Genomic DNA, 10,963 nt, shown 5'->3' with positions numbered 1-10,963 from the left:
TCAAGCAGAAATGCAGAAATCACCAGTCTTCTGTGTCGCTGGGGCTGGGAGCTGGAGACCGGAGCTGTTCCTATTCGGCCATCTTGGCTCCACCCTCCTCATTTGTCTAATTCTTTTTCAAAGTTTTTAACTTCTTTGCCTTTGGTTTGAATTTCCTCCTGTAGCTCAGAGTAGTTTGATCATCTGAAGCCTTCTTCTCTCAACTCATCAAAGTCATTCTCCATCCAGCTTTGTTCCGTTGCTGGTGAGGAACTGCGTTCCTTTGGAGGAGGAGAGGTGCTCTGCTTTTTAGAGTTTCTAGTTTTTCTGCTCTGTTTTTTCCTCATCTTTGTGGTTTTATCTACTTTTGGTCTTTGACGATGGTGATGTACAGATGGGTTTTTGGTGTGGATGTCCTTTCTGTTTGTTAGTTTTCCTTCTAACAGACTGGACCCTCAGCTGCAGGTCTGTTGGAGTTTACTAGAGGTCCACTCCAGACCCCGTTTGCCTGGGTGTCAGCAGTGGTGGCTGTAGAACAGCAGACTTTTCCTGAACCGTGAATGCTGCTGCCTGATCATTCCTCTGGAAGTTTTGTCTGAGAGGAGTACCCAGCTGTTTGAGGTGTCAGTCTGCCCCTACTGGCGGGTGCCTTCTAGTTAGGCTACTCAGGGGTCAGGGACCCACTTGAGGAGGCAGTCTGCCCGTTCTCAGATCTCCAGCTGCGTGCTGGGAGAACCACTACTCTCTTCAAAACTGTCAGACAGGGACATTTAAGTCTGCAGAGGTTACTGCTGTCTTTTTGTTTGTCTGTGCCCTGCCCCCAGAGGTGGAGCCTACAGAGGCAGGCAGGCCTCCTTGAGCTGTGGTGGGCTCCACCCAGTTTGAGCTTCCCGGCTGCTTTGTTTACCTAATCAAGCCTGGGCAATGGTGGGTGCCTCTCCCCCAGCCTCGCTGCCACCTTGCAGTTTAATCTCGACTGCTGTGCTAGCAATCAGCGAGACTCTGTGGGCGTAGGACCCTCTGAGCCAGATGCGGGATATAATCTCCTGGTGTGCCATTTTTAAGCCCGTCGGAAAAGCGCAGTATTAGGGTGGGAATGACCCGATTTTCCAGGTCTGTCACCCCTTTCTTTGACTAGGAAAGGGAACTCCCTGACCCCTTGCGCTTCCCGAGTGAGGCAATGCCTCGCCCTTCTTCGGCTCACGCATGGTGTGCTGCACCCACTGTCCTGTGCCCACTGTCTGGCACTCCCTAGTGAGATGAACCCGGTACCTCAGATGGAAATGCAGAAATTACCCATCTTCTGTGTCCTCATGCTGGGAGCTGTAGACCGGAGCTGTTCCTGTTCGGCCATCTTGGCTCCACCCCCCCAACATAATCTTTTAATAGCATAATTGATCAAGCAAAAGAAAGAATTAGTGTTGGCCGGGCATGGTGGCTCATGCCTCTAATCCCAGCACTTTGGGAGGCCGAGGCGGGCGGATAACCTGAGGTCAGGAATTCGAGACCAGCCTGACTAACACGGAGAAACCCTGTCTCTACTAAAAATACAAAATTAGCTGGACAGGGTGGTGCATGCCTGTAATTCCAGCTACTCAGGAGGCTGCTGCTGGAGAATTGCTTGAACCTGGGAGGCAGAGGTTGCAGTGAGCCGAGATCATGCCATTGCACTCCAGCTTGGGCAATAAGAGTGGAAACTCCATCTAAAAAAACAAACAAACAGACAAAAACAGTGAAGCATGCCCACAGAATCTAGAAAATAGACTCAAAAGGGTAATTCTAAGAGTTATTGGCCTTAAAGAGGAAGGAGAGAAAAATATAGGAATAGAAAGTTTATTTAAGGGCTAATAACAGATAACTTCCTTATTGGAAGGGATAAGAACAGAGAAGTTCTCTTCAGAACCTAGACGAAGATATCAATATTTGAGTTCAAGAAGGTTATACAACGAGCAGATTTAACCAAAGAAGACTATCTCAGGCATTTAATAATCAAACTTCCAAAGTTCAAGAATAAAGAAAGGATCCTAAAAGCAGCAAGAGAAAAGAAGCAAATAACAAACAAGGGAGCTCCAGTACATCTGGCAGCAGACTTTTCAGTGGAAACCTTACAGGCCAGGAGAGAGTGGCATTACATATTTAAAGTGCTGAAGGACACAACAACAACAACAACAACAACTTTTACTCTAAAATAGTTTATCTGGTGAAAAGATCCTTCAAACATGAAGGAGGAATAAACACTTTCCCAAACAAACAAAACTTGAGAGACTTTATCAACGGTAGACCTGTCTTATAAGAAATGCTAAAGCCAGTACTTCAATCAGAAAGAAAAAAACATAATGAGAAATAAGTAATCATATGAAGGTACGAAATTCACTGGTAATAGTAAATACACAGAAAAACACGGAATATTATAACACTGCAAGTGTATTTTCTAAACTATTCTTATCCTAATTAGAAAGACTAAACAATGAACCAATCAAAAATAATAACTATAACAACTTTTCAAGACATAGTCAAGACAAAAAAATATTAATAGAAACAAGAAAAGGCTAAAAAGTTGGGGGATGAAGTTAAGGCATAGAATTTTTTTTCTTTTTGCTTGTTTGTTTATGCAAACAGTGGTAAATTATTATCAGGTTAAAATAATGGGTTATAAGAGAGTATTTGCAAGCCTCATTGTAACTTCAAAGAAGAAAACACAGAAGCAATACCAAAAAAAAAAAAAGAAAAGAAAAGCAAGAGACTAAATCCTATCACCAGAGAAAATTACCTTCACTAAAGGAAAGAAAGAAGGAAGAAAAGGCCACAAATAATCAGAAAACAAGAAAATGGCAGGAGTAAGTTCTTACTTGTTAATAATACCATTGAATGTAAATAGACTAGACTCTCCAATTGAAAGACATAGACTGGCTACTGCTAGCATACTTTTCAAAGGGAATCCACTGTTTTCTCACTTTCCTCCCATATCTCCGTCCTTCATCCAAAACCTTCCCAGAATCCATCAGCAAGAATGTTTGAGGCTTGTGGTGTAGGGGACTGAATTTTTTTTTTCAACTTCTATTCCATTTTAATTGTAGGATATCTCTGTGCATATACCCAGGTGTCCTGATTTGAATGTACTATTTGATCCTCATTGTGTTCAGGCAAAAAATAGGAAATGAGTAATTTTGAGTTTGAAATCTCTCCCAGAAGACAAACTACTTCAGTGGGTAGAAGCTTTGACATTGTATGTTTTATTCATAAAGGGGGTTAATTATTTGCTACAGAGAAGCACTATCTATTTTCATCATTGGTTTGAAAATATCTGTAACTCCTATAGATCCTATAGGCAGAGAGTTTTCCTTTCTGACTTTTTCCCTTTGCTTTTGTGTGACCACGTGTTTTCTGTACCAGTCACTGGGGAAAGAAGTGAGTTTATCTCTTGTTTTAAAAGTTTTGCTTGTCTATTTAGCATTCCTTTTTGGGTCTCAAGATTTATGGAACAATAAATGTCATTTAATGCTGTGTGCTTATTTTGAATTCCTCATCAGGTTTTAGAAGCGGGGTAAAAATACTTAGACGCTTATCAGACTTGAAATTATACTGAGTGGCATTGAACATGAGTTTGTCCCAGCGAAACAGGCTAAATAAATTTTGGCACCAGCAAAAAAAAAAAAAAAAAGAAAGACAGACTGGCTGAATAGATGAAAAAACAAGACCCATTGATCTTTTGTCTACAAGAAATGCACTTCACCTATAAAGACACCAGAGGACTGAAAATAAAGAAATGGAAAATGATATTTCATGCCATTCGAAACCAGAAAGGAGCAGGAGTAGCTATACTTATACCAGACAAAATAGATTTCAAGGCAAAAACTGTATGAAGAGAAAAAGAAGGTCACTATATGATGACAAAGTGGTCAATTCAGCAAGAGGATGTAACAATTTTAAATATATATGCATCCAACATGGGAGTACTCAGATATATAAAGTAAATATTATTATCACTAAAAGGAGAGATAAGTTCCAATACAATCACAGCTGGAGACTTCAAAATCCCACTTTCAGCATTGGACAGGTTGGCCAGACAGAAAATCAAAAAGAAACATCTGACTTAATCTGCACTGTAGACCAAATGGATCTAAAATATATTTACAGAACATTTCATCCAACATAAGAATTTAAAAATAAAAAAAAATTGAAATAATACTAAGCATCTTCTCTGACCACAATGGAATAAAACCAGAAATCAATAATGAAGAATTTTGGAAACTATATAAATACATGGAAATTAAGCCATGTGTTCCTTAATGACTAGTGGGTCAATGGAAAAATTAAGAAAATGTAAAATTTTCTTGAAACATATGATAATGGAAACACAACACACAAAAACCTATGGGATACAGCAAAAAAAGTACTATGAGGGAAGTTTATAATTATAAGTGCCTACATTAAAAAAAAGAGAGGAAACTTCAGATAGACACACTAATGGTGCATCATAAAGAACTAGAAAAGCAAGGGCAAACCAACCTCAAAATCAGTAGAAAAACGGTAATAAAAGTGGATGGAGCCAAAGAAAGACAGATCTGCTCTGAAGCTCCCACTGAGAAGGATGGTGTATTAGTCTGTTTTCATGCTGCTGATAAAGACATACCCGAGACTGGGAAGAAAAGAAGTTTAATTGGACTTATAGTTCCTCATGGCTGGGGAGACCTCAGAATCATGGCAGGAGGGAAAACGTACTTCTTACATGGCAGTGTCAAGAGAAAAATGAGGAAAAAGCAAGAGCAGAAACCCCTGATAAACCCTTCAGATCTAATGAGACTTATTGACTATCACGAGAATAGCACAGGAAAGACTGGCCTCCACGATATAATTACCTCTCCCTGGGTTCCTCCCACAACATTTGGGAATTCTGGGAGATACAATTCAAGTTGAGATTTGGGTGGGGACACAGCCAAATCATATCATCCCACCTCTGACCCTTCCAAATCTCATGTCCTCATATTTCAAAACCAATCATGCCTTCCCAACAGTCCCCCAAAGTCTTAACTCATTTCAGCATTAACCCCAAAGTCCACAGTCCAAAGTCTCACCTAAGACAAGGCAAGTCCCTTCTGCCGATAAGCCTGCAAAATCAAAAGCAAGCTAGTTACTTCCTAGATACAATGGGGGTACAGGTATTGGGTAAATATAGCAATTCCAAATGAGAGAAATTGGCCAAAACAAAGGGGTTACAGGGCCCACGCAAGTCCAAAATCCAGTGGGGCAGTCAAATTTTAAAGCTCCAAAATAATCTCTGTTGACTCTGGGTCGCATATCCAGGTCATGCTGATGCAAGAGGTGGGTTCCTTTGGTCTTGGGCAGCTCTGCTCCTTTGGCTTTGCAGGGTATAGCCTCCCTCCTGGCTGCTTTCATGAGCGGACATTGAGTGTCTGTGGATTTTTCAGGTATATGGTGCAAGCTGTCAGTGGATCTACCATTCTGGGGTCTGGAGGATGGTGGCTCTCTTCTCACTGCTTTACCAGGTGGTACCCCAGTAGGGACTCTGTGTGGGGGTTCCAACCCCACATTTCCCTTCCACACTGCCCTAGCAGAGGTTCTCCATGAGGGCCCCACCCCTGCAACAAACTTTTACCTGGGCATCCAAGCATTTCCATACATCTTCTGAAATCTAGGCAGAGGTTCCCAAACCTCAATTCTTGACTTCTCTGCACCCACTGGCTCAACACCACATGGAAGATGCCAAAGCTTGGGGCTTGCATCCTCTGAAGCCACAGCCTGAGCTTTATGTTGGCCCCTTTCAGCCATGACTGGAGTGGCTGGGACACAGGGCACCAAGTCCTAGGCTGCACACAGAATGGAGACCCTGTGCCTGGCCCACAAAACTACTTTTTCCTCCTGGGCTTCCAGGCCTGTGATGGAGGGTCTGCCATGAAGATCTCTGACATGGCCTGGAGACATTTTCCTCAAGGTCTTCAGGATTAATATTAGGCTCCATGCTACTTATGCAAATTTCTGCAGCTGGCTTGAATATCTTCTCCAAAAATTGGTTTTTCTTTTCTATCACATGGTCAGGCTGCAAATTTCTCAAACTTTTATGCTCTTGCTTTCTTTATAAAACTGAATGCCTTTAATAGTACCCAGGTCACCTCTTGAATGCTCTGCTGCTTAGAATTTTTTTTTGTTGTTGTTATTATACTTTAAGTTCTAGGGTACATATGCACAACGTGCAGATTTGTTACATATGTATACATGTGCCATGTTGGTGTGCTGCACCCATTAACTCTTCATTTACATTAGGTATATCTCCTAATGCTATCCCTCCCCGCTCCCTCCACCCCATGACAGGCCCCAGTGTGTGATGTTCCCCACCTCATGTCCCAGTGTTCTCATTGTTCAATTCCCACCTATGAGTGAGAACATGTGGTGTTTGGTTTTCTGTCCTTGTGATAGTTTGCTGAGAATAATGGTTTCCAGCTTCATCCATGTCCCTACAAAGGACATGAACTCATCCTTTTTTATGGCTGCATAGTATTCCGTGGTGTATATGTGCCACATTTTCTTAATCCAGTCTATCATTTTTTTCTTCCAGTCTATCATTGATGGACATTTGGGTTGGTTCCAAGTCTTTGCTGTTGTGAATAGTGCCGCAATAAACATACATGTGCATGTGTCTTTATAGCAGCATGATTTATAATCTTTTAGGTATATACCCACTAATGGGATGGCTGGGTCAAATGGTATTTCTAGTTCTAGATCCTTGAGGAATCGTCACACTGTCTTCCACAATGGTTGCACTAGTTTACAGTCCCACCAACAGTGTAAAAGTGTTCCTGTTTCTCCACATCCTCTCCAGCACCTGTTGTTTCCTGACTTTTTAATGATGGCCATTCTAACTGGTGTGAGATGGTATCTCATTGTGGTTTTGATTTGCATTTCTCTGATGGCCAGTGATGATGAGCATTTTTTCATGTATCTGTTGGCTGCATAAATGTCTTCTTTTGAGAAGTGTCTGTTCATATCCTTTGCCCACTTTTTGATGGAGTTGTTTGATTTTTTCTTGTAAATTTGTTTAAGTTCTTTGCAGATTCTGGAAATTAGCCCTTTGTCAGATGGGTAGATTGTAAAAATATTCTCCCATTCTGTAGGTTGCCTGTTCACTCTGATGGTAGTTTCTTTTGCTGTGCAGAAGCTCTTTAGTTTAATTAGATCCCATTTGTCAATTTTGGCTTTGTTGCCATTGCTTTTGGTGTTTTAGTCACGAAGTACTTGCCCATGCCTATGTCCTGAATGGTATTGTCTAGGTTTTCTTCTAGGGTTTTTATGGTTTTAGTTCTAACACTGAAGTCTTTAATCCATTTTGGATTAATTTTTGTATAAGTTGTAAGGAAGGGATCCAGTTTCAGCTTTCTGCATATGGCAAGCCAGTTTTCCCAGCACCATTTATTAAATGGGGAATCCTTTCCCCATTTCTTGTTTTTGTCAGGTTTGTCAAAGATCAGATGATTGTAGATGTATGGTATTATTTCTGAGGGCTCTATTCTGTTCCATTGGTTGATATCTCTGTCTTGGTACCAGTACCCTGCTGTTTTAGTTACCGTAGCCTTGTAGTATAGTTTGAAGTCAGGTAGCATGATGCCTCCAGCTTTGTTCTTTTGGCTTAGGATTGTCTTGGCAATGTGGGGCTTTTTTGTTCTATATGAACTTCAAAGTAGTTTTTTCCAATTCTGTGAAGAAAGTCATTGGTAGCTTGATGGGGATGGCATTGAATCTATAAATTACCTTGGGCAGTGTGGCCATTTTCACGATATTGATTCTTCCTATCCATGAGCATGGAATGTTCTTTCATTTGATTGTGTCCTCTTTTATTTCGTTGAGCAGTGGTTTGTAGTTCTCCTTGAAGAGGTCCTTCACATCCCTTGTAAGTTGGATTCCTAGGTATTTTATTCTCTTTGAAGCAGTTGTGAATGGGAGTTCGCTCTTGATTTGGCTCTCTGTTTGTCTGTTACTGGTGTATAGGAATGCTTGTGATTTTTGTACATTGATTTTGTATGCTGAGACTTTGCTGAAGTTGCTGATTAGCTTAAGGAGATTTTGGGCTGAGATAATGGGGTTTTTCTAAATATACAATCATGTCATCTGCAAAGAGGGATAATTTGACTTCTTCTTTTCCTAATTGAATACCCTTTATTTCTTTCTCCTGCCTGATTGCCCTGGCCAGAACTTCCAACACTATGTTGAATAGGAGTGGTGAGAGACAGCATCCTTGTCTTGTGCCAGTTTTCAAAGGGAATGCTTCCAGTTTTTGCCCATTCAGTATGATATTGGCTGTGGGTTTGTCATAAATAGCTCTCATTATTTTGAGATAAGTTCCATCAATACCTAGTTTATTGAGAGTTTTTAGCATGAAGGACTGTTGAATTTTGTCGAAGGCCTTTTTTGCATCTATTGAGATAATCATGTGGTTTTTGTCTTTGGTTCTATTTATATGATGGATTACGTTTATTGATTTGTGTATGTTGAACCAGCCTTGCATCCCAGGGATGAAGCCTACTTGATCGTGGTGGACAAGCTTTTTGATGTGTTGCTGGATTCAGTTTGCCAGTATTTTATTGAGGATTTTTCCATCGATGTTCATCAGGGATATTGGTTTAAAATTCTCTTTTTTTTGTTGTTGTGTCTCTGCCAGGCTTTGGTATCAGGATGCTGCTGGCCTCATAAAATGAGTTAGGGAGGATTCCCTCTTTTTCTATTGATTGGAATAGTTTCAGAAGGAATGGTACCTGCTCCTCTTTGTACCTGTGGTAGAATTCAGCTGTGAATCCTTCTGTTCCTGGACTTTTTTTGGTTGCTAGGCTATTAATTATTGCCTCAATTTCAGAACCTGTTATTGGTCTAGTCAGGGATTCAACTTCTTCCCGGTTTAGTCTTGGGAGGGTGTATGTGTCCAGGAAGTTATCCCTTTCTTTTAGATTTTCTAGTTTATTTGCATAGAGGTGTTTACAGTATTCTCTGATGGTAGTTTGTATTTCTGTGGGATTGGTGGTGATATCCCCTTTATCATTTTTTATTGCATCTATTTGATTCTTCTCTCTTTTCTTCTTTATTAGTCTTGCTAGAGGTCCATCAATTTTGTTGATCTTTTCAAAAAATCAGCTCCTGGATTCATTGATTTTTTGAAGGGTTTTTTGTGTCTCTATCTCCTTCAGCTCTGCTCTGATCTTAGTTATTTCTTGCCTTCTCCTAGCTTTTGAATGTGTTTGCTCTTGCTTCTCTAGTTCTTTTAATTGTGATGTTAGGGTGTCAATTTTAGATCTTTCCTGCTTTCTCTTGTGGGCATTTAGTGCTATAAATTTCCTTCTACGCACTGCTTTAAATGTGTCCCAGAGATTCTGGTATGTTGTGTCTTTGTTCTCATTGGTTTCAAAGAACATCTTTATTTCTGCCTTCATTTCATTATGTACCCAGTAGTCATTCATGAGCAGGTTGTTCTGTTTCCATGTAGTTGAGCAGTTTTGAGTGATTTTCTTAAGTCTGAGTTCTAGTTTGATGGCTCTGTGGTCTGAGAGACAGTTTGTGATAATTTCTGTTCTTTTACATTTGCTGCGGGGTGCTTTACTTCCAACTATGTGGCCAATTTTGGAATAAGTGTGATGTGGTGCTGAGAATAATGTATATTCTGTAGATTTGTGGTGGAGAGTTCTGTAGATGTCTATTAGGTCCTCTTGGTGCAGAGCTGAGTTCAATTCCTGGATACCCTTGTTAATTTTCTGTCTCATTGATTTGTCTAATGTTGACAGTAGGGTGTTAAAGTCTCCCATTATTTTTGTGTGGGAGCCTAAGTCTCTTTGTAGTTCTCTAAGGACTTGCTTTATGAATCTGGGTGCTCCTGTATTGGGTACATATATATTTAGGATAGTTAGCTCTTCTTGTTGAATTGATCCCTTTACCATTATGTAATGGCCTTCTTTGTCTCTTTTGATCTCTGTTGTTTAATGTCTGTTTTATCCGAGACTAGGATTGCAACCCCTGCTTTTTTTTTTTTTTCCCATTTGCTTGGTAGATCTTCGTCCATCCCTTTATTTTGAGCCTAAGTGTGTCTCTGCACGTGAGATGGGTCTCCTGAATACAGCATGCTGTTGGATCTTGACTATCCAATTTGCCAGTCTGTGTCTTTTAATTGGAGCATTTAGCCCATTTACATTTAAGGTTAATATTGTTATGTGTGAATTTGATCGTGTCATTATGATGTTAGCTGGTTATTTTGCTCGTTAGTTGATGCAGTTTCTTCCTAGGCTTGATGGTCTTTACAATTTGTCATGTTTTTGCAGTGGCTGGTACTGGTTGTTCCTTTCCATGTTTAGTGTTTCCTTCAGGAGCTCTTGTAAGGCAGGCGTGGTGGTGACAAAATCTCTCAGCATTTGCTTGTCTGTAAAGGATTTTATTTCTCCTTCACTTATGAGGCTTAGTTTGGCTGGATATGATATTCTGGGTTGAAAATTCTTTTCTTTAAGAATGTTGAATATTGGCCCCCACTCTCTTCTGGCTTGTAGAGTTTCTGCTGAGAGATCCACTGTTAGTCTGATGGGCTTCCCTTTGTGGATAACCTGACCTTTCTCTCTGGCTGCCCTTAATATTTTTTCCTTCATTTCAACTTTGGTGAATCTGACAATTATGTGTCTTGGAGTTGCTCTTCTTGAGGAGTATCTTTGTGGTGTTCTCCGTATTTCCTGAATTTGAATGTTGGCCTGCCTTGCTAGGTTGGGGAAGTTCTCCTGGATAATATCCTGAAGAGTGTTTTCAAACTTGGTTCAATTCTCACCATCACTTTCGGGTACACCAATCAGATGTAGATTTGTTATTTTCACATAGTCCCATATTTCTTGGAGGCTTTGTTCATTTCTTTTTACTCTTTTTTTCTCCAAACTTCTCTTCTCACTTCATTTCATTCATTTGATCTTCAACCACTGATACCCTTTCTTCCACTTGATCAATTGGCTAC

At 40.4% G+C, this 10,963-nt stretch overlaps 1 protein-coding gene across 1 annotated transcript in view; it reads left to right on the top strand.

Moving 5' to 3' along the window:
• LOC116473906 (solute carrier family 2, facilitated glucose transporter member 3-like) overlaps positions 1-10,963 on the top strand; it is a 39,787-nt gene that overhangs the window by 4,234 nt on the left and 24,590 nt on the right. The window lies entirely within an intron of this gene.

This window comes from Hylobates moloch, unplaced genomic scaffold (genome assembly GCF_009828535.3).
Source record: "Hylobates moloch isolate HMO894 unplaced genomic scaffold, HMol_V3 SCAFFOLD_8, whole genome shotgun sequence".
NCBI classification, from domain to species: domain Eukaryota; kingdom Metazoa; phylum Chordata; class Mammalia; order Primates; family Hylobatidae; genus Hylobates; species Hylobates moloch.
The sequence above is the reverse complement of the archived record's forward strand: the minus strand, read 5'-3'. Positions and strand labels throughout refer to the sequence as shown.